We start from the raw sequence: 19,902 nt of genomic DNA on the forward strand, positions 1-19,902 counted from the left end.
GTGCACACACCCCTTCTCTATACAGTAAGAGAGATCTGAGGACGGTCAGGTTCCTCAGAGGCTGCAGAGGGGCATTTACCTATCAGTGAGGTACATATTCAGTGCACACACCCCTCCCCTTTATAGTAACAGAGATCTGAGGATGGGCAGGTTCCTTGGGGGCTGCAGAGTGATATTTACCTATCAGAGAGGTACAGATTCAGTGCACACACCCCTTCCCTATACAGTAACAGAGATCTGAGGACGGGCAGGTTCCTCAGGGCTGCATAAGGGGCATTTACCTATCAGCGAGGTACATATACAGTGCACACCCCCTTCCCTATACAGTAAGAGAGATCTGAGGATGGGCATGTTTCTCAGGGGCTGCAGAGGGGCATTTACCCATCAGCGGGGTACATATTCAGTGCACACACCCCTTCCCCATACAGTAACAGAGATCTGAGGACAGGCAGGTTCCTCAGGGCTGCAGAGGGGGCATTTACCTATCAGCAAGGTACATATACAGTGCACACACCCCTTCTCTATACAGTAAGAGAGATCTGAGGACGGTCAGGTTCCTTGGGGGCTGCAGAGGGGCATTTACCTATCAGTGAGGTACATATTCAGTGCACACACCCCTCCCCTATATAGTAACAGAGATCTGAGGATGGACAGGTTTCTTGGGGGCTGCAGATTGATATTTACTTATCAGAGAGGTACAGATTCAGTGCACACACCCCTTCCCCATGCAGTAACAGAGATCTGAGGACGGGCAGGTTCCTCAGGGACTTCAGAGTGGCATTTACCTATCAGTGAGGTACATATTCAGTGCACACACCCCTTCCCCATACAGTAACAGAGATCTGAGGACGGGCAGGTTCCTCAGGGGCTGCAGAGTGATATCTACATATTTTTTTAAGAACTTTATTTATATATAGCAAGGACAAAATGATCCACTACATACTTGGCAAAGTAACAAGGAAGAGTGCAATGGCATGAGATTACGTTAGTTTCACAAAATCCATCATAATAGCAGATAAAATTAAAGTAGAAAGTAGGATGATCACCAATTCATCCTGCAGAGGCAAGGATTCAGATTGTCGACACAATTTTCTTTTTTACAATAAAGAAACAAAACAGAACAAAAACAATAAATATACAGATACGTATCCATACAAAACACAAAATAACACTTACCCGGAGCGCCTCCAGCTCACCCCCCACAGAACAATCCACAGGGGATTGCATTTATAATTGCATAAGCTCCTAGTTAAACCTAGTCATTAGATGGACACCAGTTACCTCTGAGGTTCTCATTCAGGATGTATAGGCTGTTTCTAAATGGATAAATGACACTATCTCTGACTCTGGACGGTAAAAATAACAGATAAGCCTCCCATTTGTGAAGAAATCTTTTAATTCATTTTTCTGGGTCTCCCTTTGTGTCTGCTTGCTCAATCAGCATCTGGGTATGCACCTTGCTAAGTAGTTGCTGGAAGGGAAGAGTTCTCTCGCTAGCCCACCCTGCCAGAATGCTTATCCTGGCAAGCATAAGGATCGTGGTTACGAAGATGTCAAACTTATAAATTCTATCTTCAGGTATCAGGAATATCACATGTTGTGCCGTAAGCATCACCTGTTGATTCGTCATCCTTGCCAACCAGTAAGAGAATCTATGCCAGAATCTTTTCAGCTTGGGACAATCCCATAGCAAATGAGTCCAGTCAGGAGATGGATATCTACATCTATTACAAATGTTTTCCGCTCCCGGAACCCATTAGGAACGAAGACCAGGCATAATGTAGGATTGATGCATAAATTTCATGTGTGCCTCCCTCAGGTTTGCAGATATTGTAGTAGCATGTACCTTCCTAAGACTAGCTTTGAGGAGATCAGAGTCTATCAGTAGGTCTCTATGGTTTGACCATTTCATTAGAATCCCTGCATGGCAGAGTTCTCATAATGTTTAAGCAACATATCATAGGTATAACAGATCTTGTAAGAACCTTGCTTGGCTAGCATACATAATGTATCAATGTTAGAGGGTTCAGTAGTTAACAGCTTGTCTGAAATCAACTTATATAGGTAGTGTCTACACTGAAAATATGCAAACCTATGTGCCCCAGGGAGACCATACAGATTTTGTAACTCCTGAAAGGGTGTGATTTCTAAGGTAAGAGGATTAAAGAGCTGGTGAAGCCTAGTGAGGTGTTGTCGGTGCCATGCAACGAACACTTCTGTCGTGTAGCCCGGAAGGAAATGTAAGTTACCTTGAATCTGTAAATATTTAGTCACTGAGTTCTGTATCCCCCATAACTTACAAGTCTTGGACCATGCCCTCAGAGGATCTCTAAATAATATGTGGGAAGAGAGTTAAAAACAGCGTGGGGCAAAAATGCGAAGTGTATTGGTTTAGTAAAGCTGGCCTCCAATTCAGGGATAGTGAAATGCTTATTCCCCACAAGCCAGTAATTTTAGACAGGGCAGCTCAATTGTACCACATGATATTTGGAAGGCGAAATCCGCCCCCACCCAATGGCGTGAATAAGTAAGTTTTGCCTATCTTATGTTTTTTACCCTGCCATACAAAATGTCAGAGAGAAGCCTGGAGTGACTCAGCGTCTCTACGAGTTAGGAGGAGGAGCAGCATCTGCAGCGGGTAGGGGAGCTTAGGAAGGGCGACCATTTTAAAAAGCTGAATTCTACCTGGGAGGGAAAGGGGAAGTCTCATCCAATTCAACAACAATTGTTTGATATTCCCAATAGTGCATGTGAGATTCAGGTGGTACAACTTAGTAGGGTCAATATGTAAGTGGATCCCTAGGTATTTAACCCCTTGAGTGCTAACGACGGCTCTGAGCCGTCGAAGAGTTTCCCACTCTGGTGTTAACGATGGCTCAGAGCCGTCGCTTGCACTCTCCCACCTTGAGGGAGATCTGGGGGCTCCCACCCGTTCCTACCCCGGCGATCGGGCCTGTAAAGTGACAGGCATCGCCTTGGCTTCACGTTTTGCGTGGTGACATCACACGCAATGACGTGATGACGTCACCACGCAACTTTATTAACAAAATACAATGACAAGTATAGGGAAAGGGGGCATGCTGCTTAGAAGCCTGTATCTCAGGCATCTAAGCAGCTACAGACCCCCAAGACCTACCGTTGGCAAGGTAATCGCCTTACCTTTCCAACGGTATAAGTCTTGGGGATCTGAAAGAAAGAAAAAAAAGTTAAATTTAAAAAAAAATTTTAAACCCCCCCCCCCTCAAATCAGCTTGGCACCCAGGTGGGAAAGTGCTTAGCACTCAAAGGGGTAAAGAGGCCCTCCGTGACCTTGAGTCCTGTGTCTAACAATGTAGTGTTGTGAGAATTTTGCAACCAGGTGACTTCAGACTTGTCGATATTAATCCTATAACCCGAAAAGGACCCAACATTTTTGATAGTGTCTAGGAGTGGTTGGAGGTTGGTGTAGGGGTCACCAACAAACAGTAACAAATCAACTGCATATAATGATAGGTGATATTTGTGTCCAAGAACATCAAGGCCTTCACAATGTTGCCTAATATATGAGGCCAGGGGCTCTATGGCTAGGTCCGATAGCAAGGGGGAAAGGGGGCAGCCCTGCCTATTACCCCTTTGCAATGTAAAAGAGGTGGAAAGCCCACCATTAACCACAAGGGATGCTATAGGGGCCTGGTATAATCTCTGGAGGAAGTCAGCAAAGCTCCCCGTAATTCCAAACTGTTCCAACGAGGTGTGCAGGTGATCCCACTCTATCCTGTCGAATGCCTTTTCCAGGTCAAGTGCTAAAAGACAAGCATCCTGTAACTTGGAAGGGGCCTGTGAGTGTGCATTATACCAGTAGTGTGATGTGATTGCTAATGTCTTCCTAATATTGACCACCAAGGATCTACCCTTGACAAAGCCCGTTTGGTCCATATGGACCCCCGCCAATCAATCAGCCAGAATCTTAGTTAGTAGCTTGTAATCTCCGTCGGTATGATGACGTCTGGGTGTGGTTCCTATCTGGTTTGGGAATCAGACAGATGTTCGCCTCCGAGAAGCGCCCATCCATTCGCGCTGTACCTTCTAGGTATGCTGAATATAGGGAGGATAAAGTGGGTGCCAATTCCTCGCTCAAAATATTCAGAGGGTAGCCCATCCGGGCCCGGAGCTTTCCGCAGTTTACTATTCTGTATGGCCTTAAAGGGACATTATACACTCATTTTTTCTTTGCATAAATGTTTTGTAGATGATCTATTTATATAGCCCATAAAGTTTTTTAAAAAAAATAAATGTATAGTTTTGCTTATTTTTAAATAACATTGCTCTGATTTTCAGACTCCTAACCAAGCCCCAAAGTTTTATGTGAATACCGTCAGCTACCTTCTACAGCTTGCTCCTGTTTGTGTAAAGGGTATTTTCATATACAAAAGAAGGGGGAGGGGGGAGTGTCTTATTTGCCACTTGCAGTGGGCTTTCCAACTACCTTTTCAACAGAGCCAAACTGAAAGCTTCTAAGTACGTTTTTAAACAGTTTTATACTGGATTTTTATATCGGTATCTGTGCATCTTATTCTTTATAGTAGTGTCTATTACATGCAGTTATATGAAAATGAGTGTATACTGTCCCTTTAATGACTTCCTGTATATGTATAGGGGCATTGGGTCGACTTTTGCTCCTCAGAAATGGCAGGGAGCTGCACCGAACCCCAGAACCTATGCTTCGCCTCTCGGTCTATTGTCTGACTAGTATATAGAGTCATGTAATACTGCACAAATTTTGTCATGATTTCTTTATTGTCCAAGGTCAATTTAGACTGAGAGTTGATAGCCGCTATATAGGATTTGGGCCGGTAAGAGTGAACTAGTTTGGCTAACAATTTGCCAGATATGTTGCCCTGTCGAAAACATCTACCTTGCCTATGTATATTAAACTTAATATTTTGTTGGACTATAAAAGTGTCTCTGGACTGTTTAAGCTCGTAATACTTTTTTTTGGATGCGGGGTAGGGTTAGAGAGGTAATCATTATATGCAGCAGTGAGCTGCAAAAGAAATTTACTGTCTATCTGCCTATTATTTCTATTATAGTGAGCCGTGAAGGCTGTGATGTGGCCCCTCACGCCTTAGACACGTGCCAGAACAAGTCAGGGGTAACTTTATGTAGGTCATTATCAGAAGCATAATGTAACCAAGAGGATTTTAAGTGGTTACGGAAGTTTACATTACTATAGAGGTAGGAGGGGTAGGAGGGGAATCTCCATTATTTCTCAGGGGTGCTCATGGGTGTAGGTTGTAGCAATAAAGTGATTGGGGCATGGTCCGAGACTGTGATCTGTCCTATGCTAGTGGTATGAACCTGAGGTGTTAGTACAGGAGATGTCAGTTAATAGTCAATCCTCGACATAGTGTGGTGTGTTTTGGATAAGCAAGTAAAATCCCTCCCATCTGGGTTCTGTGCCCTCCAGACATCTGTCAAGTCTAGTGTCTCTTTAAATGAGTTGATTAAAGTCACCTCTCTTTTATGTGCAATGTGTTTTTGCAAGACGCTTGCCACTGCAGGGTCCCTAAACCTGTCCAAGAGGAGAGCCTGAGCTAAATTAAACTCCCTCCCCCCATAATTATAGGTGCATTGTAGGTTGATAGCTTTTCCAATAAGGCTGACCAGAATCTGGAGTTAACCTCATTCGGGCCATAGACGTTACAAATTGTGTAAGTGAACGTATTAATTTGTAAAAGGGCTATAATGTATCTGCCTCTCTGGTCTATTTCAGTCTGCGAAAACAATATTGAAAGTCCCTTCCTCACCAAAATGGCTACCCCCCTCTTCCTACCCTCGGATGGGGAATACAAAATTTGACCCACCCAACGTATTTTTTAACTTCTCATGCTCTTCTGCTGTCAATTTTGTCTCCTGAAGCAGCGCTATGTCTGCATGTAAAGAGTTCAAGTGTTGTAGAATTGTACCTCTCTTTGCAGGTGAAGTGATACCACCCACATTCCAAGATATTATTCTAACAGGTAATGCCATGGGGAAAATATAAAGGTGTTATATGGGAATTCACCATATGGAGGCATGTTGTGTGTTAGGAGTCTGTGTCCTGCAGCCGTCAGGTATAACCTAAGTAATATGTAATGAACCCTTGAAGGTGAAGGGAGACCCCCGGGACATACCGGGTACATAATAAGACTCACTGCGATACACCGTTAAGTATAAAAGCTGGTCGTACATCGTAAAAGGGTGGTCTGCAGAGGGTGAAGCCGGAGGCCCCCGAGGTTTCCTGTGGTAGTAGCTAGAAAAGAAACAGAAGTCAAAATAATGCAAACAATACAATGATATCCCCAGCATAACTATTTCAGAATGAGGCAACAACTGTGCAATGTTAAAGTGAAGGTAAACTTTGATGAATGAAAGCCTGTTTTTTAAAAATACTATTAAAAACAGGGGCACTTTCATTCATCAAAGTTTAGAAAGCAGCCGTTTTGATGATAAATTTACCTTTGCTTTTTTCACAGCCAGAGCAGCTTCCTTCACCCGGAGATCCTCTCTTTACACGTCATCAATGACTAATCCGGCTTCCTCCAATCATGGCATGGCCTCAGGCAATGACTACCCTGGGGGGAAAGCAGTGATTGGAGGAAGCTGGAATAGTCATTGATGACGTGTGAAGAGAGGATCTCCGGGCAGGGAAAGCTGCTGTAGCTGTCAAAAAAACAAAGGTAAGTTTTTAATCAAAACGGCTGCTTTCTAAACTTTGATGAATGAAAGTGCCCCTGTTTTTAATAGTATTTTAAAAAAACGGACTTACATTCATCAAAGTTTACCTTTGGCTTTTTGAGTATGTAGAGCAGATAAGATGGCCTATAAGCATATAAGGGGCTAGATGGAGGGAAAACCAGTCAGGACATGAGAATGGTGTTCTAGGTGGGGGGGGTTTTGACTCCAGAGATTATCTGTTCAGCAGCTGTTAGGTGAGTGGAAAAGACCTGTACTTTGCTGGTTAGCGTATCTACTACTGCTTGCAGATTATCCATTTTAGGCAAAAAGAAAGCTTTCAGTTCCTGCAGTAAGGTAGTACGGTCGTTTGAGGAGCCCCCCTCACCCTCCTGCTGGGAACTGTGTGTGATGCTTTCCGTGGCCTGTTTCAGCCTCCTTTCCTGTGTCTTTGATCTGCAGCTCATATTGTCAGTCCCAGACTGGGATAATCTGTGGAAATAGTCGTCAACTTTCATAGAATATAATGCAAGGGAGCTGTATAGATATTGTGTGCCTTGCCAATCCTAGGGGGTCTGAGTATGTGCTCCCCATGAGCTCAGTCCTGTGAGAGATGGAGCACAGGGTGCATTCAAAACGAGTTCCAGAATAAACTTGAGTAAGAAGTTATTTGTCTTTTTGTCTGCTATAGGCAAACTTGATGTCGAGTATAAGCCACAAGATGGCGTGGTTCACTTGTTCAGAGTGTAGAGAGTTATAGCAAGCAAACAGACACGTGTGTACACTGCAGATTTCCAAAAAAACAGGACAGTAAAAAGTGCGTGCAAGTATGAGTCTGTATTGGTTTATAAGTACATGGAATGAAGCGTGTTCCCAAACAGAAAGTCCTGTAAGGTCTCAAAGCTGAGTAATCAAAGCCAGCTACAGAGTGATAAAAGCATCTATTTTTGCAAGTCCCTTTGGTACAGGTATACCCCGCTCATACAGCGGGTTAGGGACCGGAGCCCCGCTGTAAAGTGAAAACCGCCTTAAAGTGAAACAAGGCAGTTTTAGCTTTTTATTCACTTGCCAGTGTGTTTAAAGACTTTAAAAAATGTTTAAACTAACATATATTAGGGTTGCAGTAGTGCTACGTTTAGTTTAACACTAGCACAGCACAGTATTCAATTAGGATTCAATAAATACTGTACCTGTAAAATAGTGACAATTACTGTAGTAAAATTTGCCAGACTATAGCACTGAGACACAGATTGCACTGTATTGCTGTAAACAGAGTGAACTAAGCATAACAAAATGGTGCCATTCACTTTTCTAGCAATCTCACAATGAGTACAGCACTGTTTCAAAATCCATGGAGGCTGAACTTCAGCTCAAAAGAGCGCTGTATTAGCGAATTGCTGTAAAGTGAAGCGCTGTAAAGTGAGGTATACCTGTATATGCAATATAGACAATGAGCAGATCTGCAGTGCCCCTAGGGCTACTATTTTACTCATGGTCCTTTCAAACTGCGGTTGTCCCTTAGGCAAATAGCAGGGGAGTAGTCCCACGTGCAGTCAGTCGCCTTGTCAGCCTCCCCTTCCAGGAGTGAGCGGTTCTGGAGTGATCCGTAGCAGCAGAGGAGTTGGTCGCTGCAATACTTGTGGCTTTAATGAGGCCGGTCTGTGGTGGGGGCTGGAGCTAAAGCCCTGAGGAGGACCGCCGGAGCCGCTTCCAAAATGGCGCCTTTTCGCACCTTCACTGTCTTCCTCCCGGGGTCCAGGACCAGATGTCGAAGTCCTACGTGATGTAGATTCAGCCAAGTGTTGCCGGAGGCACTAATAACCCCAAGCCTGGCAAGAATCTGCAGAGTGATATTTACCTATCAGCGAGGTACATATTCAGTGCACACACCCCTTCCATATACAGTAACAGAGAACTGAGGATGGGCAGGTTCCTGGGGGGCTGAAGAGGGGCATTTACCTATCAGCGAGGTACATATTCAGTGCACACACCCCTTCCCCATACAGTAACAGAGATCTGAGGACGGGCAAATTCCTCGGGGGCTACAGAGGGGCATTTACCTATCAGCGAGGTACATATTCAGTGCACACACCCCTTCCCCATACAGTAACAGAGATCTGAGGACAGACTGGTTCCTCTGGGGCTGTAGAGTGGCATTTACCTATCAGCGAGGTTCATATTCAGTCCACACACCACCTCCCCAAACAGTAACAGAGATCTGAGGACAGGCAGGTTCCTCTGGGGCATTTACCTATCAGCCAGGTACATATTCAGTGCACACACCACGTCCCCATACAGTAACAGAGATCTGAGGATGGGCAGGTTCCTCAGGGCTGCAGAGGGTCATTTACCTATCAGCGAGGTACATATTCAGTGCACATACCCCTTCCCCATACAGTAACAGAGATCTGAGGATGGGCAGGTTCCTGGGGGGCTGAAGAGGGGCATTTACCTATCAGCGAGGTACATATTTAGTGCACACACCCCTTCCCCATACAGTAACAGAGATCTGAGGATGGGCAAATTCCTCGGGGGCTAAAGAGGGGCATTTACCTATCAGCGAGGTACATATTCAGTGCACACACCCCTTCCTCATACAGTAACAGAGATCTGAGGACAGGTAGGTTCCTCTGGGCTGCAGAGGGGCATTTACCTATCAGCGAGGTACATATTCAGTGCACATACCCCTTCCCGATACAGTAACAGAGATCTGAGGATGGTCAAATTCCTTGGGGGCTACAGAGGGGCATTTACCTATCAGCCAGGTACATATTCAGTGCACACACCCCTTCCCCATACAGTAACAGAGATCTGAGGACAGACTGGTTCCTCTGGGGCTGTAGAGTGGCATTTACCTATCAGCGGGGTTCATATTCAGTCCACACACCACCTCCCCAAACAGTAACAGAGATCTGAGGACGGGCAGGTTCCTCGGGGGCATTTACCTATCAGCCAGGTACATATTCAGTGCACACACCCCTTCCCCATACAGTAACAGAGATCTGAGGACGGGCAGGTTCCTCGGGGCTGCAGAGGGGGCATTTACATATCAGTGAGGTACATATACAGTGTACATACCCCTTCCCTATAGAGTAACAGAGATCTGAGGACAGGCAGGTTCCTCGGGGGCTGCAGAGGGGCATTTACCTATCAGCGAGGTACATGTACAGTGCACACACCCCTTCCCTATACAGCAAGAGAGATCTGAGGGTGGGCAGGTTCCTCGGGGGCTGCAGAGGGGCATTTACCTATCAGCGAGGTACATATACAGTGCACAAACCCCTTCCCCATACAGTAACAGAGATCTGAGGACGGCAAGTTCCTCGGCGGCTGCAGAGGGGCATTTACCTATTAGCGAGGTACATATTCAGGGCACACACCACTTCCCCATACAGTAACAGAGATCTGAGGACGGGCAGGTTCCTCAGGGCTGCAGAGGGGGCATTTACCTATCAGCGAGGTACATATACAGTGCACACACCCCTTCTTCCCTATACAGTAACAGAGATCTGAGGACAGGCAGGTTCCTCGGGGGCTGCAGAGGGCACATTTACCTATCAGCGAGGTACATATACAGTGTACACACCCCTTCCCTATAGAGTAAGAGAGATCTGAGGATGGGCAGGTTCCTCGGAGGCTGCAGAGGGGCATTTACCTATCAGCGAGACAGTGCACACACCCCTTCCCCATACAGTAAGAGAGATCTGAGGACGGGCAGGTTTCTCGGGTGCTGCAGAGGTGCATTTACCTATCAGCGAGGTACATATTAGGGAAAATACAGAAAATGCTCCTCTAATTTATCTAATTATTGCTTCTCACAGTCAGCGATCAGTTTTACCCCCATGTGTCACCTCATCTACACTCTTATAAAAACCGTACCTGCTCTTGAGCCTACCTAGGTGTGCTTTTCAACAAAGGAATCCAAAGAGATCAAAACCGTTTAGATAATGGAAGTAGATTGTTCAAATGCTGCTCTCTCTGAATGAAAGCGTCTTATTAAATCCTTAGATTTTATGACAAGACAGGAGGCTCCTGTTTTGCTTTACTTTCTAAACTCTAGCAGTAATACAAGTACAAAAAAAGAAATATAATATCTCCCGGGACAACCAATCAGATCACAGTATACGGTAATAAAGCCAGGTTCTGGACAATCCACTTCCTCTTTCTTTACTGCTCCAGCAGCAAGGTGATTTAAACTTGTTCTGAATTGATTTTCAAATTTCATTGTATTTCTCTGTTTCTTGAGATTCTATCTATCTTTCCCTGCCACTCATTCATTGAGGGGGGATTCTTTTCTACATCTTTTTCTACATTTTTTCTAACTAATATATTTCGTTATATATATATTTTAACTTTTGTTTGTGATTTCAAACTCTTCTCTATCTCTTAACACTTCATTTTTCTATTAAACCGTTAGTGTTTTTCTATATATTATGTAAACGATAGTATCGTTGGTAGCGTAGTGGATCTAGATTGAAGCTTGCAATATCTCCTGACAGTATCGCCGCCCGGGCGCACTTTTTACCGCCACGAACGGTGCCCCGGTGGCCATCTTGGTAGAGGAATTTTGCAATACTTGCTAACTACGCACGCGACGTCACACCTCGTGACCACTTTTACCTCTTTGGACAGATCTCAGTCTAATGTGCGCAGAGTACTCTATAACAGGTTTTTTTTGCCAGGGCTGGGCGTTTCAGGGGTCGTTCATCCAGCCGAGCAACGTTCAGAGGCTCCTTCCGCCAGCAATATGCTCCACAAATTAGACCCTTGTTCCCTACAAGGGGCCGGCCCTTCCGAGCCAGAGGTCATCCGCAAGCCTCTCCAGCTCCCACTAATCAAGGTGAGTCCTTCACTCCTTCATGCTTCCCCAATAGAACTAGCGGGCAGACTTGCACGTTATTTCCCAACATGGAACTCTATAACCTCAGACCAGTGGGTTTTGCAAACAGTTTTAGGATTCCAGATAGAACTCTTCCAACTCCCGTCGCAACCACTCCCTCCCTCCCAACCCAATCCCGTTTCCGCATGCTATGCAGGAACTTATAAATTTGGAAATGCATCAGCTTCTCCGCAAAGGGGCTATAGAACGGGCCTCAGTATGAGGGTTTCTAAGAAACATGTTTTTGGTCAAAAGAAGGATGGAGGCTTTTACTCTGTCATCAACTTGATAACCTTAAACTTATTTATCGTCTACCTACCGCCATTTCAAAATGGAGGGCATACACCTACTCAGGGACACCCTGCAAGGGCAGGATTGGATGGTTCGTCTAGATTTAAAAGATGCATCCTTGACAGTGTCCATGCATTGGATTTTATTTTTTCCACTATACCACCAATGATAAACATATTTACAGTGAGTTATATACCATAATAATTAAAGTAAATGGTGCACTTATATTTAAAGTTAAATTGATGCAATCGACTATATATGGGGTACTAAAGTAATTTATATACATCTGCAGATACGGATCAATATCGCAATATCCCTAATAATAATAACTAATAATAACTAAAGAAAACAACAAAGAAAAAGTATCCTTTTACCAAAAATAAACAGAAGTGTTTTCTGGCATTTGCCGGTACTCTCTGAGCGCCGCAGCAGGCAAAAATACATTTATTAATCATATCATTATATAATATATATTTTATTTTTTCCTTAATTTAATAATCAGATATCATGTCTGATGATGATGAACAAACCCCTGTTGACATACAGTCGCTGGTTAATAACTCTGTGTCACAAGCAGTATTCTCTGCTCTAGCAGATATTTCATCCATGGTTAAAAGCATTATACAGGAGACCCTTGAACCTCCGGCCCTGACGCACAACCCCTCTGAACCAGAGACCTCTAAAAAGCGTACTTCCAAAACCAAACACCAAGGGGAACCCCCCCTTACTAAGAAAAATAAGCCTGCCATAACCCCTACCCCTGGGGTAATAATAAGGGAAGACAATGACAATAATACTACCTCTGAACCAAATAACCCCATGTACTACCCTGACGGGTACCTATCAAATCATGAGTCAGAGGAAGAATGGCCTTAAGAGCCTCACGAAACACCCTGTCCCCAAGAGGACACTGACATCTTCCCCGCCGAAACCATTATAGACCCCTTAGGTCAGCCCATGTTTGACCCTGACCAAATAAGACACCCACGGTCATCTGAATGGTTCCCTTCACCAGACATAATGCAATTCTTACAAACATGGCTAAGAAAACCCGTTCCTAATTCCACTAGGAATAAATTACGGGAAGAATTCCCACGACCCGTGCTCCCAAATAGGGAATCTTCCACCCCTGAATTTGACTCTGCTATGGTGACTTTCCTCACCAGAGATGGGAGAGATCCTAGAAGGGGCCTAGACAAATCACTTAGATCGGCCCAGGACAAATTATTACACATGGTGGGGCCGATTAAACAAATTTTACAGCTTGCCGATCAGGCAATGATAACTTCCCAACCCTTAGACCCTCAGCAGGTCAGAGAATGGGCACAACGTACAATTTGCCTTCTAGGCAACACCTATGTAGCACTCTCTACTGAGAGGCGCAGGACAGCTCTTGCTAGACTAGACCCTAAACTGGCCGATATGGCAAAGACAGAAGGCGGCTCCTCAGCCAACGGTTTACTCTTCGGGGAGTCCTTTATTCAAAATCTGAATAGATTTGTTTCCACATTTACCTCTTTGGACAGATCTCAGTCTAATGTGCGCAGAGTACTCTATAACAGGTTTTTTTTTGCCAGGGCTGGGCGTTTCAGGGGTCGTTCATCCAGCCGAGCAACGTTCAGAGGCTCCTTCCGCCAGCAATATGCTCCACAAATTAGACCCTTGTTCCCTACAAGGGGCCGGCCCTTCCGAGCCAGAGGTCATCCGCAAGCCTCTCCAGCTCCCACTAATCAAGGTGAGTCCTTCACTCCTTCATGCTTCCCCAATAGAACTAGCGGGCAGACTTGCACGTTATTTCCCAACATGGAACTCTATAACCTCAGACCAGTGGGTTTTGCAAACAGTTTTAGGATTCCAGATAGAACTCTTCCAACTCCCGTCGCAACCACTCCCTCCCTCCCAACCCAATCCCGTTTCCGCATGCTATGCAGGAACTTATAAATTTGGAAATGCATCAGCTTCTCCGCAAAGGGGCAATAGAACGGGCCTCAGTATGAGGGTTTCTAAGAAACATGTTTTTGGTCAAAAGAAGGATGGAGGCTTTTACTCTGTCATCAACTTGATAACCTTAAACTTATTTATCGTCTACCTACCGCCATTTCAAAATGGAGGGCATACACCTACTCAGGGACACCCTGCAAGGGCAGGATTGGATGGTTCGTCTAGATTTAAAAGATGCATCCTTGACAGTGTCCATGCATTCAGCCATTATCTCCAGTTCCTTTGGAACGGAGAACTATGGCAATTCACGTGTCTCCCCTTCGGCCTCAGTTTGGCTCCTTGGTGTTTCACCAAGATTATGAGACCGGTTGCAGCCTTTCTTCGAACCAGGGGCATCAGACTCATCCTCTATCTAGACAACATCCTCATTTTAGCGCAAGACAAGAGCTTATTACTCAATCATTTAGAGTTCACAACGAACCTCCTGCAACACCTAGGTTTCATGATCAATCACGACAAATCTCTCTTCTCCCCTACCCAAACTCTAGAGTTTCTAGGTTTTACAGTGAATTCAATAACAGCTACCCTGGCCTTACCGCAGGCCAAACTAGCCACCATTCGAAAGGAACTCAGGAAGGAAGATCAGCTCTGAGGAAACCTCAGTTACCATTACGACAACTTGCGAGGATCATAGGACTCCTATCCTCCTCCATTCAGGCAATTTTCCCAGGTCCCTTATACTACAAGGCCATGCAGAGCAGTGTTAATTTCGTCGACTAAAACTAGACTAAAATGACTATAAAACTAAAGAAATTCTGATGACTAAAATACGACTAAAACTAAAATGACATTTTAGTCAAAAGACTATGACTAAAACTAAATCAAAATGACATTTTAGTCAAAAGACTATGACTAAAACTAAATCAAAATTTGCTGACAAAAACATTTTATGCAAGGTGTTAATCAATCCCTATCCAATTACTGCTCTTTTGTAAAATTTACTAAACTTAATTTTATTAAATTTTAAGATAAATAAAGACATGTTATATACCACAACAGTTAAATCTGTTAAATCTGTATTGCATGTTCAAACCTTAATACCATAAATAAAATCAGGTTAATAAACCTTTACTCCAGGACTATATAATGTGTTTGGAAGTTCTAGAGCAGTGATAATTTTGTTGCCGAAAATGTTTCGAATCTGTGAACAATCAATTGATTCTTCCTATAGAAATAAGCATAACCCATGAGTATGGATTTAAGTTATGCTGTGCCTGTGCTAGCTGCAGAAACATTTTGTTATGTTGAGTTACTTGATACTTGTTTTAATTATTAACAGAGAACTGTTAAAGGTTTTATATTGGGTAATATGTGCAATACAGCCAATACAGTTTACAGTTTTGTTTTTTTATATTTTAAAGTTGCACTTCTGTTTGTTTATGAAACTTGGTTTTATTTAATTTTAAGTTTAATAAAGATGTTACATATCACAACGGCTAAATATGTGTCTGTATTGAGGGTTTAAACCTTAATACCATAAATAATAACAGGTGTTTACTTCTGGAGTATATAATCAGTTTGCAAATTATAGAGAAATACTTAAATAATGCATTACACTTTAACTAAACCCCTTAGATTTTAGTCGACTAAAATCTACTGGAGATTTAGTCGACTAAAATCTACTGGAGATTTAGTCGACTAAAATCTACTGGAGATTCAGTCGACTAAAACTAGACTAAAACTAAAACAATTCAGATGACTAAAATACGACTAAAACTAAAATGGCATTTTAGTCAAAAGACTAAAACTAAGACTAAATTGAAATTTGTCGTCAAAATTAACACTGATGCAGAGATTGAAGCACTCTTACCTACACAAAGACCATTCCTTTGCCCAACCGGTAACTCTCTCACCAGAGGTCAAACAGGAGATATCATGGTGGCTTCACAATATGTAAGCCTGGAATGGCAGGGCCATTTTCGGTTCCTCGCCAGATTTTATCATAGAATCAGATGCCAATCCGATTGGCTGGGGCGCATCCTCTGACATTCAGGCCACCGGAGGCAAATGGACTCCAGAGGAGTCCTCGCTCCATATCAACTGTCTGGAAATCATAGCAGGTTCTTTTGCCATCCAATCCTTCAAAGATTCATTGACCAATTGTTATGTCCTACTTAGTATGGACAGCATCTCAGCTGTCCAGTATATCAACACACTTGGAAGTACCAGGTCACTGACCCTAGTGAATTTAACTCGACAGTTTTACCAATTTTGCTTCGAGAACAATATATCAGTGATGGCGGAATATATTCCGGGACAGTCCAACGTTGTAGCGGACTGGTTTTCCAGGTACTGGAGAGACGCCAGCGACTGGAAACTGAACTGATGTATTTTTCTCAAAATACAAGCTCTCAGGGGAACCTTGTCAATAGACCTATTTGCATCCCGCACCACTTACCAGCTCACAAAATACTTCAGTTAGTTACCAGACCCAGGAGCCCTGGCCTCAGATGCCTTTCTCCAGAAGTGGCCCCCATATGGCGCTTATGCCTTTCCCCCGTTCTCCATGATCTCCAGGGTTCTAGCCCTCATCCGCAGACCCCAGATCACTATCGTGATAGTCACTCCCTCCCCTTTGGCCAACTCAAGCCTGGTTTTCAGCCCTCTTAGAACTATCTTGTCAGTACCCTCTACTGATATCTCCCTTTCCGGATCTCTTGAGGAGCACGGAAGGCGACTTTCTAGAAGGATCACTCTGTCTCCTAGTTTGGACAGTTTCAGGGGTTCCTAGGACCCCTCAGACCTTTCGGACACAGCTCAGGGTCTCCTCAGAGATTCCTGGGCCCCTAGAACTCGATGGTCCTATCAATCCACATGGTTGATCTGGGTTCGTTGGTGCTTAGCAGAATGTACTGATCCCTTTTCAGCACCTCTGGTGATTATAGCTAATTTCCTTGCACATCTATATAAACAAGGGAAAGCCTATCGTACTGTTAATCTCTTTCGCTCGGCCATTTCAGCGGATCACCTACTGGTTAATAGCTTACCGGTTGGTAAGGACCCTCTCATCTCTCGCCTCATGAGGGGTATCCGTCTTAGGATTCCCCCTAAATCTTGTTATAAATCCCTGTGGGAGGTATCGAAACTTCTGTCCTTTTTTCAATCCTGGCTGGATAACTCCTTGCTTTCCATGAAACAACTATCAGCTAAATTGGCTTTCCTTCTCTGTCTTCTCTCCTTTAGGAGAGCCTCTGATGTTCAGGCTCTGGATATAGACAGGTTTTCTCTATCTCCGTCAGGTTTACAGTTTCATATTAAAAGGCGTACTAAAACCTTCTCGTCTTCTCTATCTTACCCTTACCTAGATTCGGAACCTCTACTTTGTGTAGCAAGATGCCTTAAAGAATACTGCACTCGCACTGCTCCTTTCCGTACTTCAACTAAAGGCCTTTTACTGATTTCTTATTTACAACTCTTTCGCCCCATATCGGTTCCTACTTTTGCCAGATGGATACAATGGGTCATGTCACTAGCCCACATTCCATCCTCCTTTGGAGCGCATTCAGTTAGAGGGGCAGCAGTTAGAGGGGCAGCAGCCTCTTGTGCCTTTAGGAAAGGTTGCTCTTTGCAAGACTTACTGGCAGTGGCAGACTGGTCTTCTGACTCTATATTTTATTTTAAAACTATTTCTGAGGCTGCTTTGTCACTGTTAGATACTTAAGTTTAAAAAAAGCAAAATAGGAGCCTCCTGTCTTGTCATAAAATATGGATTATGATAGCCTTGGTGACTCTAAAGTCATAATTTTATTAAAGACTGGAGGCAAGTATTTTGCCCCCCCCCCCCCCTTGAGTAAATGTCTTTCTCCCTCCCTATGTATGTGTATATATATATATATTAAAAAAAAGGTTATTTTGTGTTACTTTTATGCATTATTTGTTTTATTTTAGTGTGAATAGTCTGATTTCAAGTTCAGGAAATCTTCCTGGAAGTTGTCTGTTAAGTAAGGAATCATATGTTCCGGTTCAGTTGGAGACCCGTTGGTCTTGTTATGTTCTGCAGTTCCTGAGGATGGTTCGGTCCGGACCAGTAAAGAAAGAGGAAGTGGATTGTCCAGAGCCGGGCTTTATTACCGTTTACTGTGATCTGATTGGTTGTCCAGAGCCGGCTTTATTACCTGTACTGTGATCTGATTGGTTGTCCAGAGCTGGGCTTTTTTTTTTAACTATATTTTTATTTTATTGTAGCCAACTGATAGCGAGACATACTTAAATCATACATCTGTGTGTCACACAGGACACTATCGTAATATATTTTTATACTGGGACCCGTTGGTCTTGTTATGTTCTGCAGTTCCTGAGGATGGTTCGGTCCGGACCAGTAAAGAAAGAGGAAGTGGATTGTCCAGAGCCGGGCTTTATTACCTGTACTGTGATCTGATTGGTTGTCCAGAGCCGGGCTTTATTACCTGTACTGTGATCTGATTGGTTGTCCAGAGCCGGGCTTTATTACGTGTACTGTGATCTTATTGATTGTCCAGAGCTGGGCTTTATTACCTGTACTGTGATCTGATTGGTTGCCCAGAGATACTATGTTACTTTTTTCTGTATTACTACTGGAGTTTAGAAAGTAAAGCTAAATGCTCGCCTCCTGTCTTTATTAAAATTGGGACTGTATTCACCAAGGATATCATAATCCATATTTCTACTCCAAATCACTTTCCCTTTTGTAATGAACTGAACTTCCTGTGTGGTGTCCTTCCCTCTATAACAAGCTACTCCGAATAAAACAATTACATTCACATTTTCTGTCCCAATTCTTTAGGATGACGTAACAGCTAAGATGACGTAATCAGGACGGTTTACTTGTAGAAGACCTCACTGACAGGGGGCGGGACTAGAGGTGCCTGATTGGCTAATGTTAGAGTAAGAGACAGTCGCCATGTTGGAGCTCTGTGTGAGGCGGTGTGACTGTGATTGCGGGACCTACCGGTGTGCACGTGTGTAGTACAGTGCGGGTGCACAGGAAGTGCTTACTTCCGTGGTACTGGATTGTTTGTGAGAGTAGCAAGATGGCCGCCACACACTTAGTTTCGCATTGGTAAATAGCTTTGGGTGTAGCAAGATGGCGGACTTCCGGTGTTGTTTGCTCTTACTGCTGGGAAGCGGCCTGTGAGTTGTTGCCGCACCGGGAACGCGCGGGCCGGGGCTGTGCGGTGCAAGGTGAGTTACACAGGCCGGTGTCCGAGAGCGGTCCCGCGGGGTGCGTGTATGAGTCTAGTGAGTGAGCTGCGGATGTGAAGCGGTCATAGTGTCTCTAGAACGCGCTAACAATGTCTCGGTGTTGGCCCCGGGTGCTGCTGTTGTCTAACCTGGAAGTGATTGATCCCCGAAAATCTTCATAGACTGGTTCCCTTAGGTTGTTCATAATTGTTATCCTACGGGCTCTGAGGCCTTCAGACACTGTGTGCTTTAGTGTATGATTAACATTACGTTTAATTAGCACCCCAAGAAAGATGTAACCCTAACCGAGGAACCTGTGGGGTTGCACCGCTGGCTGCTGTTTAGTAGAACTGCAGGGGTGAGACTGGTGCTAAACTCATGTAGTAGAGGAACTGCAGGGGTGAGACTGGTGCTAAACTCATGTAGTAGAGGAACTGCAGGGAGGGGTGAGACTGGTGCTAAACTCGTGTAGTAGAGGAACTGCAGGGGTGTGTAGTAGAGGGACTGCAGAGGTGAGACTGGTGCTAAACTCATGTAGTAGAGGAACTGCAGAGGTGAGACTGGTGCTCACCTCTGCAGTTCCTCTACTACACACCCCTGCAGTTTAATTAGCACCCCAAGAAAGATGTAACCCTAACCAAGGAACCTGTGGGGTTGCACCGCTGGCTGCTGTTTAGTAGAACTGCAGGGGTGAGACTGGTGATAAACTCATGTAGTAGAGGAAGTGCAGGGGTGTGTAGTAGAGGAACTGCAGGTGTGAGACTGGTGCTAAACTCATGTAGTAGAGGAAGTGCAGGGGTGTGTAGTAGAGGAACTGCAGGTGTGAGACTGGTGCTAAACTCATGTAGTAGAGGAACTGCAGGGGTGTGTAGTAGAGG

The 19,902-nt window shown here is 44.3% G+C and overlaps 1 protein-coding gene across 1 annotated transcript in view; it reads left to right on the plus strand.

Annotated features, from left to right (window-relative positions):
* The first annotated feature begins 18,741 nt into the window (after window positions 1-18,741).
* The window catches only part of MRTFA (myocardin related transcription factor A), a 269,522-nt gene continuing 268,361 nt past the window's right edge, over window positions 18,742-19,902 (plus strand). The window contains exon 1 of the mRNA XM_053721388.1: window positions 18,742-19,024. The gene's annotated coding sequence lies outside the window, so the exon portion shown is untranslated. The remainder of the gene's footprint in view (window positions 19,025-19,902) is intronic.

Source organism: Bombina bombina, chromosome 7 (assembly GCF_027579735.1).
Source record: "Bombina bombina isolate aBomBom1 chromosome 7, aBomBom1.pri, whole genome shotgun sequence".
Lineage (NCBI taxonomy): Eukaryota > Metazoa > Chordata > Amphibia > Anura > Bombinatoridae > Bombina > Bombina bombina.